At 42.4% G+C, this 16,236-nt stretch overlaps 1 long non-coding RNA gene across 1 annotated transcript in view; it reads right to left on the minus strand.

Moving 5' to 3' along the window:
• Positions 1-16,236, minus strand: part of LOC141766939 (uncharacterized) — a 282,348-nt gene that overhangs the window by 263,808 nt on the left and 2,304 nt on the right. The gene's annotated exons all lie outside the window — the stretch shown is intronic.

A 16,236-nucleotide genomic window follows, 5' to 3' on the forward strand; every position in this document is an offset into this window, starting at 1 on the left:
CACTCTGAAAACACACTTGCAGCAGCCCTATCCAACTGTAATAGTGTTTAATGTTACTCATTTAGACCACACCCTGCGGTTGTTTTAATAAGCCAGTGTTTGTTTTATGAAATCCAGATTAATACCAGTATTGTTTATGTCTTTGTATTGGACACCGTCACAATTAACAATGACAATTTCTTCTGTGTTTGTAGGTACAGTGCATGCATCATTTTTCGGAGTCATTTTTAAATCTCTCTTCTGTTGTGAGATACTAATCCAATTGTAAACACAAGATGTATTATGAACTTAAGGCAGACTGTGTACATTGTCCATTCAGATGTTATTAATAAATATTTCTATATATATATATACTGTATAGCACGGATTGATTTATGGGAAGAGTGAGATACGAGCAAATGTCAGAGAAAGTGAGAGAATGGATGGGAGACAGGTATAAACACACACAGATCCCCCCTCGGGCCTCCCCCCCTCCCCCGCCACACCTGTGCTGTGAGCTCTCCCAACAGACCGCTGTGATTGAAAGATCTATGAAGAGCTTCTGACAACACACACACACACACACACACACACACACACACACACCTTCAATGAGGCCAACATGGAGATGTGACCACACAGGGGTTGAGATGCCGAAAGGCGAAACGTCCACGTGTCTGTAAGTGTGTGTTGATGTTCCTCATTAAAAGACGGGATTATTAAGGTCCAAGCACCGACAACGTCGGGGCAGCGAAGGCCCTATTGAAACTGTAGTGTTTATTCTTTTTCTTAAAATGAATTGACTTTTTGAGGGCCTTAACATTCTCAAAAAGGTGTTAAACTTTGCACACTTATCAGACGCGGTAAAAATTTTAGTATTTTAAGGGTCTCAGGCTTGAGTGTTGCAAAATGGCTCGCAAGCGCCCCCTAGAAAGTTGGAAAAATTGAGCCCCTCGCTCCACTTTCACCTACAAGTATAAAATTTGGCAGACAGATGTAACATGTGGAGTCGCACAAAAAAGCCTCATGGAGGTATGCTCAAAACTCAACAGGGAGTCAGCCATTTTGAATTTAATATGCGATTTTCAACCATTTTCAGCGTTTTATAGGACGCGTACTTTAACAGACTCCTACAGATTTAATCAGATCGACTTGAGATTTGGTCAGGACCATCTTAAGACCTTGAGGATGAAAAGTTATTCAAATGGTTAGTTTTCAGTGAACGGCGTGACCGTGGCGTGGTGGCCATTTTGAGCCATTCGCCATGAAACAGGAAGTTGTTGTAACTCCACTGTACATAGTCATAGTCGAATCTGCCCCAAATTTCTCAGGTATGATAAGGGTCCAGTCCTGAGGACATGTACATGCAAAAATAGACTCATTGCCCCGCCCCAATATTTTAGCCCCGCCCCCTTTCATAACTCGTGAACCTTTTGTCGTAGAGCCTTGTGGGAGGCATCATTGCACTCAGCAGATTTCCGGTTTCGTTGTGCCTGGCCGCGTCAGTCGGCGTCCTGCCAGTACCCCCGACACGTAGGAAGGTGTGAGGGCCTGTTCATCGCTGCTCGCAGCTTTAATTCATTATATTATTTTTTTATTTCTCAGTTGTTTCCAGACCAGAGGCCTGTACTACAGTTCAACATACCCAGGGTATCTTCTCGTTATCTTTCTTCACTAACTCTAACAAACGAGATCCCGCTTAGCGTTCCTACGACGCTGGTTATCAACTCGGTAAATCAACCCAGGGTTTCTCAGTCTGGCTGTGAGCGTGCTCACATGAAAGGGCCGGTGTTTGCAGCATATAACCAATCACAGACATGGACAAGTCTACTGTCAGCAGAGCGGCATATTTAACATAGGAAGAGTAAACTATAATATTTGACAAATACGAAGAAGTTAAACACACAGCCCAGACTTAAAGTAACACAGATGAAGCTGCCAAATGCAGGAAGGACAGCTGGCAAAAGAAAAAAATCAGACTGTAAGAATGCGTAAACTAACACACTTTGTGTATTCCGTTGAATTAATACGATGCTTATAGAACATACTATAAGGACAGAAGTAACTTCCTTAATCCCTTGGAGGTAAAGGTGGCGTACGTGTATGGCAATGTAGCCGTCTTTCAGCTGCGTCCCTGATTCTGGCGGTGTGAAAGAGACTGAGAGCAAATTAAAAACAATATAAGAATATAAATAAAAGCAGTAAGTAGGCCTACTGTCATATGCCAGCTGTCTTTCCTGCATTTGTCACTTTAAACTGTGTTGCTTTTGGCCTGGATTATGATTTAAACTTCTTCATATGTTTGTAATATTATCATACAATCCGCGTACTGAGCTCTGATTGGTCAGTAGGCGGTGCTTTTATACAAGTTGATCTCTCGAACATAACCTGCTGCGGAGCAGGTTAGGCGTTCAGTTACTGTACTATAGCGATCTACCCCGGTAAGAAGTGATCCACCGTCGTAGGACTGAAAACCCTGAAGGGTTAACCCTGAAGTTACCTCACTAATTCCAAATCCTGCTTCGTGAAAAGGGAAACATTTAGCAAACTAGAATGGCACTCGGAGAACGCAGACCTCCGCCAAGGTGTGTGACTTTAAAAACAGATCACAGCTCACAGCTGGCGGTACCGTGAGGTGGTCGGCTTGTTATTACCACGGTGTGTTTCCTTGTTATGTTTGTATAACGTTACACTACGTTGTCTCTCATCCCGTCAGCTACCGCTTTGTTCTTTCTCTACACGGCCAGCAGCTCCACACACCCACACACGTATCTCTCTGCTCTCAGAAGAAGGCGGGGTCATGCGTCATCAACGCGTCACCAGTTACACTGTGCATGTGTTATATCCTGTGGTCTTAATGCTCAGGCTGATCAGAATTCATAAAAAAAATTCCCGAATCCGGATCATGATCCGGATCGCCTCCAAAATTAATTTTGCTACACCCCAACCCTCCAAAAAATTTCATTCAAATCCATCGTGGACGTTTGGAGTAATCCTGCTAAACCAACAAACCACCGCTGGTGAAAACAGTACCTTCTTCCAAGGCCAGGAGAAATGTTGCAGCATTGTTGAACGTCTAATATTCACTCTACTTTTACCTCTGCTTTAGTCTTCACCAACTCCTCAGGGGAAATATCTGACTCCTTAAGCCAAGTTCACTCTACACGACTTTCAAAGTCGGCAGATCGCAGTACTGTTCACGCTACCCAACTTGTGTTATAATCGGGAGTCTTTAAGTTGTTGTGGTTTTCGTACTATATGACAACAGGGGATCACACACTACAAGATCTTTCACCGGGAGGAATCCCCGATGAGAAAGTGTTAATCTTGTTAACGAAAATTATGACAAAATATGTTCGTCAACAACCTTTTTTTTCATGACTAAAGACGAGACGATTACAAGACGGCACCGACATCATTAAACATTAATGGTGACGATATCAAACATGCAATATTGTTGACGAAAAAAGACCAGACTAAGTTGTAATGTAGAAAATAAAAACTTTGACAAAATCTCTCTCTTCGTCACCTCCCACCTTTTCTTCCCCTCTCTCTGTCACTCTCTCTCAAACAAAACAAATAGCTGACAAAATAAAGAGAGACAATATTTTGACTAAAATCAAATGACTTTTTGGTGACCTAAACTGGACTAAAACATTTTGAGTTGTCATCAACTAAAACTGGACTAAAACTATGAAGGATAAAAATGACTAAAACTAATAACCATTTTCGGTTTAAGACTAAGAATAAATCTAAATTTTTATTAACATCAAAATATAAGGTCATTGTACTGGTGGTCCCCGGGCACCGCTGTCTTTGCCAGCCAACAGCGGGTACAGAGCTTCAGAGAGCCGGGGAGGAGAGAGAGCGGGCGAGCTGGTGTCAGCGCCGTGCAAAGCAGCGGAACCAAAACACAGACACTTCTCCGACAGTATGATAATAATATACTTTCTGTGCCTAGTCTGATATTCTGTAGATATGTAGCCTATAGATCAGATATATTTTAATAAAATACAGTTGTACCGACAGGATACAGTAGAGCACAGAGGCCTTTTCCATGCTGCGAGGCAGACAAGCGCTCACATCTGCCTGTTTATTCACATGAGGGGCGCAGCGATCCCACGGATCCAAGTGGGAGGTCAGTAGAGTAGGCGGTCCTTAATGGGGCCCAGGACACATTCACTACACACTGCTAAAAGAACGTGGCCATATGTGGCCGAGACCACCTCTGAATGTGGTCTGAAAGATCCGATCTCAATGTGTCCTCAATGCATCTTGAGTGTGTTCACACCTGTACTTGAACCTGTCCACTTGTGATCAGATCACTGAGGACGCATGTTAATGCCAGGTGTGAACAGGGCTTGATCTGGGGCTTTTGTCGTGGAGCTGCAAAAGCTGTTGAGGAGCGCAAAATCTGGGATAAAGTTGTGTAGTGTGAACTAGGCATTAGATGCTGAATGCTCCATTATGTTCACCAGCTCGTCGCTAACTCTGTCTTTCTGCTGTTTGGTGCTCTGCAGGTATAGCGTACCGTGGGTTACATCAGAGCTTTATACTTAAAGGTCCCATATTGTAAAAAGTGGGATTTTCAGGTCTTTTACATTATAAAGCAGTTTTAAGTGCTATATAATTACTGTTAAACTATCAAAACGCTCAATATACAGAGAAATACACACAGCCCGTATTCAGAAATTGTGCGTTTGAAAAGAAACCGGATTTCTGTCCATTTGTGATGTCACAAATATACAATATTTAGACCACTACACGGTTTTAAACATAAACATTCTAAATGTGTCCCAGTTTATTTCCTGTTGCAGTGTACGTAAATAACATCAGCTGACAGGAAGTAAACATGGACCCATTTATTGCCTAGTAACTCAATTCCTTTGAAATTTGCTAAAACGGAGCGTTTCATACAGAGGGTAAATACAGGTATATTCAGGCAGACAGTATGAGGAAAATAATGTGTTTTTTGAACAATACAGCATGTAAACATGTTCTAGTAGAAACACAAAATACAAGTATGAACCTGAAAATGAGCACGATATAGGACCTTTAAAACAGGTGCCTGCTGCTAGTGGAAACAAGGTTAATGAGAGTGGTGAGAAACCGTTGAGTTGAAAGTTGTCATAATTCTGTGGATTTTTCACTACAAACAACCCCTTCACAATACACAACCTTTCGATCTATTTTTCATCTAAAGATTCGGGCCGTCAAAGTTACGGTGATGATAACGCGTTAACGCAAATTTGTTTTAATGCCACTTATTCCTTTAACGCATGAACATAACCTGCGATTTTTATGTTGTAGCTGGCTTAGTTTTAAAGCTAGAGTGAAGAACCATATGAAACTAGAAAAACCTATAAAATCCATCGGTACCAACCCATGTCATACTAGCTTGTCGTGAAGGAGGATAAATAACGCTCCAAACTTACGCAACATTTCGACGAGGAAAAACTGTCATGGCCATTTTCAAAGGGGTCCCCTTGACCTCTGACCTCAATATATGTCAACGTAAATGGGTTCTCTGGGTACCCACGAGTCTCCCCTTTACAGACGTGCCCACTTTATGATAATCACATGAAGTTTGGGGCAAGTCATAGTCAAGTCAGCACACTGACAGCCCAAATAAAGATATTCATTAGTGCAGTTTTAAGCCTTGCATTTATCCATCCCGACTTCATAAAGATCCTTCAACCCCCAGTGGTAAAATGAATTTAGCTGGGGGCGGTTATATGGTTTCTGCAGTACACTCCTCTTGTCCTCAACTTTTTGCAGCTCCCGCTGTCACTCCCAGATTCATGTGCCTTTGCAGGTGTCTCATTTCCAGTCCCCCAGATCCAGGTTTACCAGCAGCTGCAGCTGCAGCACAATATGGCAGCGACAAGCATAACATCATCAAGATTCTCCATTCTGCATTCACACGTTCTATGACGGTAACCTGCTTTCCACAGTAACAGGGTGGAGGTGGCTATGAGTGATTCTCTCCAGTGCCAGGCTGACTAATGCTGCTGCCTGCTACCCCACCGGGGGCAGAGTTGAGGACTCGAGTTTTTGGGCGCATTAACATTAATGAAAATGTCTGACGAGCTGAATGTCATTTACTCCCTTATTATCATGCATAACCTTAGCCCTCTGAGACCCACAATAGACCACGTTTTTGTCTTTTTTTAGAGGGGTCCAGGGGGTCTTTAGGGAGAGATAGCAGGTCAACAGTAGATGTCACATAGAAGTGGTGTACATCACCTAAAGCTGGAAACCTGGAGATTAATTTGAGATGCAGCTCAGCACTGAGTGTCTAGTTGTTCTAGACATAAATCAGAAATAAACATGATTAAAATGAATTGTGAAAGTGTATAAGGGCTTAGAACATTACGATAGAAGTATATGATGGCCATCCCCATGCTCTATTATGTCTCATAAGTGGGTTATGTGTGAGTTGATACCATTTGTTACACAGATTTGGTGCTAAATGTAACCTTTTTTTACCAATCGAGAATTGATAAAAATGATCAATAATCCCTCCAAAATACCACATTAAGACACCAAGACCTTGAGGAACACCGTAGAAAAAGACATGCTGTGGGATAAAAAAAATGTTTGACATTTGGAGATTTCTGCAAGAATTGCTTTTTTCAGTGATTGGTTGGCGAGCACTTGTGTTGTGTAAACTGCTCAGAAACCCCCTTATATACCTATGAAAGGCTGTTTCATCAGGCTGTGATTTTCCTAGAGGTCACAACAGAGGTCAAGTTAAAAACAAATGGCCTCATTATATAAAATGTCTCCTATGGGGACTAGCATCATCACACATGAATACAATTGGGCTCATTAGATCCACCAGAGTCTCAGCTTTACAATCATAACCAATTTATTCCAAGACTTCAGTATGCAGAAATATTCAAATACATCATTTTTAGAATAGGTGAAAGTAACACATTTATACTGCATTCAAAAAACTGCATGTGATTATCATAAAGTGGGCATGTAGAACCCATTTTCATTCCCATATCTTGAGGTCAGAGGTCAAGGGGCCCCTCTGAAAATGGCCATGCCAGTTTTCCCTCCCCAAAATTTAGAGCATTTTTTTACCCTCTTTTCTGACAAGTTGGCAGGACATGGTTGTAATTCATTCTCTAGATTTTGTATTTTTATATATCCGTACCGTTACTCTAGCTCTAAACCTGCCACAGCCTCCGAAAGGCAGTAAAGTCGGTCAGGATCGCAGGTCTCAGGGGGTTGGTGTGCGCGCGGCCACAGATGACAAAGCTGCAGCAACAAAACCATGGGGAGCACACCTGCAGCTGATGTGCCATTTTTCATAACCGTTGGCTGTAATAACTTCACAAAAGGCCCAAACAAAAGAAGCTCTAAATGCAACATCTGCGGTATCAAAATAAAGGATGCCAGAACTGGATGGTATTATACAGACATGGAGGGTGGTATCTTTTATGCAGTCCTTTCTAATCAAAAACCACAAGCAAAAGTTTAAAGAATGGAAAAGAAAAAAATGTGTTTTACGTGCTCAAACATAAGCAGCAAAATTGAGCACGTCTGGCTAACCGGCTTACAAGTTGCAGTGTAACTGAGCATTACCAGGGTTGCCAACTGTCACGCATCCACCGCAACACTCATGTAATTGACATTTTTCACACGCTCTCACGCCACACGTCCATTTTCTCACTCAGAAAAAAGTATAAAATGTATAACTTGGGCTGCCCTGGATAACAACATCTTACTACGTGCGCATATTAATGTTTAGAATAATATTAATAATAATAGTAGTATAATAATAATAAACAGCTGACAAATCTGAAAAAAACAAAGTGTTGTTGAGTTATTTTGTTTTCCGTACTTCCGTACTTATGTCACGTTGTTTACATTCATTTTACTGAGTTAACATAGTTATTTTAAGCTCGACCATGATGTTTTTCCAAAACCTAGCTACCGGTAAGTGGTTTTGTTGCCTAAACATAACCGTGACCGCTTTACAGTAACGACGTGCCGTTAATTGACACTCGTAAGGCCGTTTCACAACGTTAAAGGGCCTGCTTGTAACTTCTTACAGGTATAAATCATTGCGGGTCGGTGTCCCATGCGCGCTCGCCTGTAGCTACGCTATTCAGACTCAGACTCCAACACAAACTACACAGAAGCACCAAAACCTCTTGGTTGTATCTAGTGAAGCCCGTCTGTTAAACAGTGTTGGTCGCGGTCGGAGAACGCGGGGGAGACCGTAGCTTTGGTCTCCAGGGCCGGAGTCTCTGCTGTACTCTGCTCCTCTGCTCCTCTGCCTAACTGCCATCACTCACACCGCACTCGTTCTCGAACTTTCGCTCCACCTCTCACGTGCATGCGCGCACACTCCACACTACAGAAGAGTTAGTTTAGCTCTGAGAATATCTAGTGAATGTACAGTGGACGTTTGTGCAGAAATAACTGCTGCAGCTCCTCCAGACCAACATAGGTTTCCCGTGTCTTGTGAAGTGACGGGGCTCCGCAAAGAGAAACGTTATCGTCTCTGACCAAAACTCCGGTGTCTCCCCTGTTCCCTCCGGCCGCGGTCGGGAGGCTGAGGCAGGAAAAGCCAACACTAGGATCAGCATTGATTCATGGAGAGACCTTCGTCTGCTCAGCTAACATTACTGCCAAGCAGCTGAAATATGCGCGAGCAACAGGTCGCCGACTTTCGTTGACTTAACGGCCACAGGTGTCGCTGTTAACAAGCAATTTCTGATTCTTACAAACAGTCCCTTTAAGCCTGTTGGGTATAAATTACGTGTGAAAAGCCTAAAATGTGTTATCATGGCACGAACAGGACAAGTCATGCTATTCATAAGCCTTCCCATGAGACTGGGATGTGTTTGAACATGTACAGTCTTTATGATACACTGTGAATTTATTTGTGCGACTTGCACTGAAACATGTGATGCCTTTATGTTTTTCACAGTTTTTGTTGGTGTAAATTATCATCAGTCTACAGCAGTGGTTTCCCAACCTGGGGTCTGGGCCCCCCTTAGGGGGGGCGCCAAAGATCACAGGGGTGCGCCAGGATTTGTCTGCTCTGAGGTTGTCAAAATTAGATTTGCTCAAGTATAACTAAAATCATAATAACACACTTACTGGATACATTATACAAACGTATGTATCTAAAACTATTTTGAAAGATAATAATTAATAATGAAAATGATTAATAGGCCATATGGTGTTTTAAAGCTGGTATTTCTCCACAGTTGCAGATTAAGATCAGGCTACACTAATATTATTAGTATTATACTATCTGTAGAATCAGATTCCAGTGGTGGCTGCGTAAGAGTGTTTCCGACTCGTGTGATCCAAACATTTCCACATTCCCGAGCGTTGTAAAGTCCAAAAGTAAACATTTATTTAAAAAAAAGGTATTTGTAATAATTTCCAAAATTCACAACATGTTTTTATTTAAAGGTCCCATATTGTAAAAAGTGAGATTTTCATGTCTTTTATATTATAAAGCAGGTTTAAGTGCTTTATAAATACTGTTAAACTATCAAAACACTCAATATATGGAGAAATACACACAGCCCGTATTCAGAAATGGCACATTTGAAACAAGCCGTTAGCCGTATATTTGTTGGTGTTTAGCCTTAAAAATGTCAAGGAAAATAGGTTGTGAACCACTGGTCTACAGCAATGGTTGCTTCGCTGTTTGACCTGTAATAACCCTCACACTCTGTTATTTTGCCCCTGTCGAATACCCTTGCCAAATCGGTGAAGCAAAATGAGAAGAAAATGTTCCGTAAAAAATATAAATGAAGCCATTCAACAAGATTTCCCCTGTTGCCTTGTGGTTGAGAGGATGGCGGTGCAGGGATGACATGCAGAACAAGACTCTCTAGGCGGGAGATGTGAACAGTGAGACTATAAAGCAGCAGCGATGTGGAGTCGGAGAGATGTTTTGGATAATATTCTGTCAGAGGCTCCCTGTGTTACCAATACAATGGGATGACACTTCAATTTCACAGTGTACAAAGGCACCAGGGGATCCGAAAAAGTGCTTCCATGATGAGACTGCTGGAGATAAAACCAACTACACAGAATACTGAGACAGTATTTATGCTGATGGTAATTATCAGTCATTTAGATTCACAGTCCCACAGATCACTGAGGAATCTGGGCCCTGTTTAAAAATGAAGGGACATTAGTGAAGACAGAGTGCATAACTTGGATGTAATGCAACTTATCAACAGGCGCTATACATGATCCAACCAGCGCTTTCAGGCTGCATATGGTGCCAATTTGTCCACCTAATTTACCCCTCTTGAGCTCGAGAAGGCAATTTGAGGAAAGCTGCTGCAAAAGCATGTTTGGAGGGGTTTGTGTTGCTCTGTGGATATCTGGTACTCTTCTTGTGATGGCTGCTGTGGGGCACTCACAGCGAGATGAGCCTCCTGAAAACATCTAAATGTCTTAGGAAAGGTTGAGTGGCTGTGCCACAGGCTGCACTGTGTTTTGTCAGATGAAATCTCTTTCTGATCTGAAAACTAATAATAATGTAATAGTCCACTTCACTTCTTTATTGAGGTACTTAAAGGTCCCATATTGTAAAAAGTGAGATTTTCATGTCTTTTATATTATAAAGCAGGTTTAAGTGATATATAAATACTGTGAAAGTATTAAAACGCTCAATCTACAGAGAAATCCACACAGCCCGTATTCAGAAATTGCGCGTTTGAAACAAGCCATCCATTTGTGATATCACAAATCTACAATATTTAGACAATTTCACAGTTTTAAACGTAAACATTCTAAATGTGTCCCAGTTTATTTCCTGTTGCAGTGGATGTCCATTTCTACTGCTGCAGCATTACTGGGATAAAGCTCTTATCAACATGGGAGTGGGCAAATATGCTGCTTTATGCAAATGTATGTATATATTTATTATTGTAAATCAATTAACAACACAAAACAATGACAGATATTGTCCAGAAACCCTCACAGGTACTGCATTTAGCATAAAACAATATGCTCCAATCATAACATGGCAAACTGCAGCCCAACAGGCAACAACAGCTGTCAGTGTGTCAGTGTGCTGACTTGACTATGACTTGCCCCAAACTGCATGTGATTATCATAAAATGGGCATGTCTGTAAAGGGGAGACTCGTGGGTACCCAGAGAACCTATTTTTAGGTCAAGGGACCCCTTTGAAAATGGCCATGTCAGTTTTTCTTCACTAAAATTTAGCGCAAGTTTAGAGAGTTATTTAGCCTTCTTTGCAACAAGCTAGTATGACATGGTTGGTACCGATGGATTACTTATGTTTTTTCTAGTTTCATATGATACCAGTGTCTTCACTCTAGCTTTAAAACTGAGCCCACTATAACCTAAAAATCGCAAATTGTGTTAATGTGTTAAAGAAATTAGTGGCATTAAAATTAACGGGTTATTATGGTAAGTTGAAAAATCTCAACTTTATGCAAATGAGCCCGTCCAGCACGACGCGTCATAAAACTTGGACCAAGCTGTCAAACTAGGCAATCTAGTTCTGAAATGAAACCAGATGAAGCAGTGTTACTGTATGGCCTATTTCTCGCTTAAAATGTTTCAGGAGTAGATTTTCTTGGATTGTTTGGACGGAATAACAGAAAGTTTACGAGCAGGCCGCCATGTTGTTTCCTGTTTGAAACGGCAAACAGAAAACCGGGAACCAATCAGGTGTATTCCACGATCAGGTACGTCATTGCTTGAACGGCCAGTTGAATGGAACAGCACGTCCCCTAGTGTCCTCCAGCCATATACTCAGTTTTGACCGAGTCTTGTTCAACTAAATTTGATCTAATGATTGTGTCATATTGCTAACCATTCCATACATAATAGTAGGTTTAAGCTCATAACCATTAAAAATGTAAATCAAATGCAAACTGAGAGCACCCTTTACAAATGTTTCCTCTAAAAATACCAATATATACATGAAAATATGCTGTACATATTTTATTAAAACACACAAGGATAGTACAACTACAGACTGATGAAAAATGAAAGGAAGAAAATGAGCGTAGAAACATAACAAATGCGGATGCTTCCACATAGTGTAGGACACGAGGGGTCACAGTGATTTCACGACTGTGACAATGAGGTGAATCATCTTATAATGTAATAAAATAGCATAATAAGTCAATTGAGAGGTTTTCTAAACGGAATCTGGTGCTCGGAAACACTAAATGAAAGTTCTTTGTAGTAACTTTAAAATGTGTTTATAGCAGACAGACAACAGACTCTCTTCCCCTCTCTGAGTATAATTAACTCAGAAAAACAAGTTCGGAAACTTGTGTTTGGTGGATTATTTCTCTGTTGTTACAATGCTAATGGTCATTGTATTTTACATGGTTGGAAAGCCTGTTTATTTACCTTCACAATGATGTCCCACTTGTAAGGATCATGCATTTGTGGGATGAGCAGCACAGCTGATTATGTGGGGAGCGCCCAAGAAAAATGTTCCAAAATGCTCCGTCAATGGTAAACAGTGTATTCTCCTGTTGGTGTTGACTCTTGTTTTGAGTTGTTTGGTGGATTGGATGATTGAACTCTCTATCAGTAACAAGGAACAAACAAGACATATTGGCTATTTGACACTTTATTCATTTAATACACCGTCAGGAGCTTCAGTAGCGGTGGAAGATCCATACGCAGCCACAACAGCCTGGCACCTCCTCCTCATGCTGGTCACCAACCTGGTCACACGTTGCTGTGGGATGGCGTTCCATTCCTCAACCAGGATTGGTTGCAGGTCAGCCAGCGTGGTTGTGTTGGTCACTCTAACACAGTGGTCTCAAACTCAATTTACCTGGGTGAGGCTGGGCCACATCAGGTATTCCACAAAAAAAGCTTTGTTAAAAAAAAACAATCTTCTCAAACGTCATTATTAACAGTTCTTTAACTTGAATGGGTTCTTCTGAACATGAACGGTTCTTCTGAACATGAACTGTTCTTCTGAACATGGCCTCTATTGCGTCTCCCACTTTTCCTGAAATTGTCTGTGCTCGTCACCAACCTTTCTCTTCACTGCAGGCTTTGAAAAAGACATGATTGGGGCTGTGTGACAAGATATATATTCATTCCACTTGGTGTCACTCCGCAATAAAGTTGTGCCTGCTGTGTTTGTGTTGCTCTGCAATTACACCACCAAACCGCTAGTTGGCGGCGGCGTCTCTATGAGTTTCCTTCTTCTTCTTCTTCTTCTTCTTGTACTACAAACAGAAACTGAGCGGAGTTGGAGCTAATAACTGTTGAACCACAGAACTTTTACTGACATTACTGGAACGCCGAAAAGAGAATATATATCTGAGTCGATTTGTGTGAACAAACATTGAAAAGATCGAGGCAGAGAGAACTTTCTGTGGTTGTCCGGGGTCCTGGCCGCTCAGCATCGCTGAGAGACTGGACCAATCACAGCTGTTGCGGTCTGCGTCGCCGCGACGTGTAGTTACATTTCTGGAGAGGTGCACGTCAGGCTACGGCGTCGATTCAACGCAGAAGTATAAATCAAGCTTTAATAAAGCTTATGCGATGTTACACGGGCGCCGCCATAGTTGTTGTGAAATGTTTCTCTGCTTGCATCAAGCCCGGCCGATTGCCCGCCCCCGGGAGCCATATACCCCACTGTGATTGGTAGGTTCGTTCAGCTCGGGCTCGCGCAACAAAGGGACCTTCCACACACAACGCGGCAAAGTGCCATTCACATAAAACTCGCGGGCCGCACTAACATTAAACTTTCATATCAAGGTGGGGGCCACAAAATATCGTCTTGCGGGCCGCAATTGGCCCGCGGGCCGCGAGTTTGAGACCCCTGCTCTAACACGTACAGCATGCCCAAGCTGATCCCATAAGTGTTGAATTGGGTTGAGGTGTGGACTCTTGGCAGGCCGTTCCATTCTCTCTACTCCCACATTGTGGAGGTAGTCTGATATAACCCTGGCTCTGTGGGGGTGAGCGTTGTCATCTTGGAGGATGAAGTTAGGTCCCAGATTGTGGAGATATGCATATGCTTATGCAGATGTGTAGGTGTTCAGCTACGGCTTCATTTGAATACACTCCCACGCACTGTTGCTTTGTGCTGTTTATCTCCCCGTTCCCATTTTAACCGATCACTAAGGATACCACATTCAACCAGCGAGCGACCTATGTAATTCATTCAGCCAAACATTTACTGGAAGGTGGAAGCAAACCTCGAGTAGCGAACTCTATCAAACACCATCAGCCTTTTAATTGCTTAAAAGACTCTTTTGCTCAACTCTTTGAATACACGTAAAACATGGGCTCAGTCTAATTACTATATTTTTTATTTTTGGAAGTGTGCGTGTATGTGTGTGTATGTGTGTGTGTGTGTGTAACTCTTTCTTAAAACTGCAGTGGGTAGAATTGGAGCAAATATGATTAAAAAAAAAGTTATTTTTATGAAAGCATGAGACAGGTAACCTGAAAAAAAATCTTGTGTCTCTGTGTCCTCCGGTGTCCTCCGGTGTCCTCCAGTGCTCCTAACGGCATCTGCAAGATTTCACAGACCGGAGGAAAACAACCAGTCAGAGCTGATCTGGAGTCTGCCGTCCAGCTGCCATCTATGAGAGCCGGCTGTCAATCACTCTTAACTTCGACCAAATGGTCAAACTATCAAATATGAATCAATATTCTGTTAAGATAATGCCTATTTCTCTCCTCAGATGTTTTCAGAATCATCTTGTAGGACTGTTTAGCTGTAAAATGAGCCGTGTTGAGATCAGTTGAGGAAATACCAGCTCGTTAAGACAGAGGTTCTGGTTGTTGCTCCAGGAAAAGTTGCCCCCATGATTATACAAAGTATTGGGCCACTTTCCTCTGCTGGGGGTAATATTTGATCAGTCCTCGTCGTTTGACAGCCATGTCGAGCAGCTGACCAGGGGTCTCATTCAGAACCGTTGAGTACGCACAAAACGAAGTCTGAAATGTGCCCACGCCACTTCCCACGCGTTTGATCAGCAGATGCAGCCCCTTCCGAGGGCTTTGGCGGCTACTGCAGAGGCAGGTGGTCCTCGACTGCATGGTTCTTATATCTCACTCCTTCCTCCACCATCTGCAAAATGTACCCAGCTAACTACCCTCTGGTCTTACTGGTGCTTCGGGTTCATTCGAACTCTTATTTAACCAAGTTGAACACACTGTGACTGACCGCTGTAGCCTGGGGTATTACTTAACGCGGGGGTAGGCAGAATGCTTCTGAGATGATTGGGAAACTATTCCATAAAAACCTTTCAGCATATTCTAATTCAAGTGTTCTGAGAGACTTCTGCCCCTCCTCAGGGCTCTGTTTTCAGGCTTTAGAAAATCTAGCTCCTATTCTTTGGGGGCACGAACGGCCCATAAAGGCCGTTGCCATCTAAATCTTATCCAGATCTGGAACATCTCCTGAACTAGAATTGGGACATTCCCTCCACATCGGCGCCGCCTCCTTCGTCAGGGAACAAGTTGAACGACATTGGAAACGCTCACCTTTCCTCCCGAAGTTTACTCTTGGGGGGCTCTGCAAACATCAGAGCTCACAAAGAGATGGCTTCCCCACTCAGAGTCACGACTCCCCCGGTTCCCCTCCGCCTCCAGCCAACAACGATCCATTATGAATACATTTTGCTTACTTTACTTACCGAGCATCGCCCACCAACCATACATTTGGAATGTTTACGTTTAAAACTGTGAAATGGTCTAGATATTGTAGATTTGTGACATCACAAATGGACAGAAATCCTGACGGCTTGTTTCAAACACACAGTTTCTGAATACGGGCTGGGTGTATTTATCTGTGGATTGAGCATTTTGATACTTTCACATTATTTATATATCACTTAAACCTGCTTTATAATATAAAAGGCATGAAAATCTCACTTTTTACAATATGGGACCTTTAAATAAGAGTTCAAATGAACCCAAAGCACCAGTAAGCTGTTAAGGAGGGAGTGAATGAATGAATGAATATGTGCTGTTATGGAGCTCATTACCACAGGATAAGGAAAATGTTGCCCTATCTTATCTAAATGGAGACACTGTTCCCTCTGTGTGTGTGTGTGTGTGTGTGTGTGTGTGTGTGTGTGTGTGTGTGTGTGTGTGCGTGTGTGTGTGTGCGTGTGTGTGTGTGTGTGTTTGGGGGGTGGTGGGGGAGGGTTAAGAAGCACTTAGTTGTAACAGTAGAAAACAAAATCACTTAGACTGCAACCACATGATCGCCAAAGGGAACGCCAACGAACATCAACTA

The sequence above is a fragment of the Sebastes fasciatus genome, chromosome 4, assembly GCF_043250625.1.
Source record: "Sebastes fasciatus isolate fSebFas1 chromosome 4, fSebFas1.pri, whole genome shotgun sequence".
In the NCBI taxonomy this organism is placed as follows: domain Eukaryota; kingdom Metazoa; phylum Chordata; class Actinopteri; order Perciformes; family Sebastidae; genus Sebastes; species Sebastes fasciatus.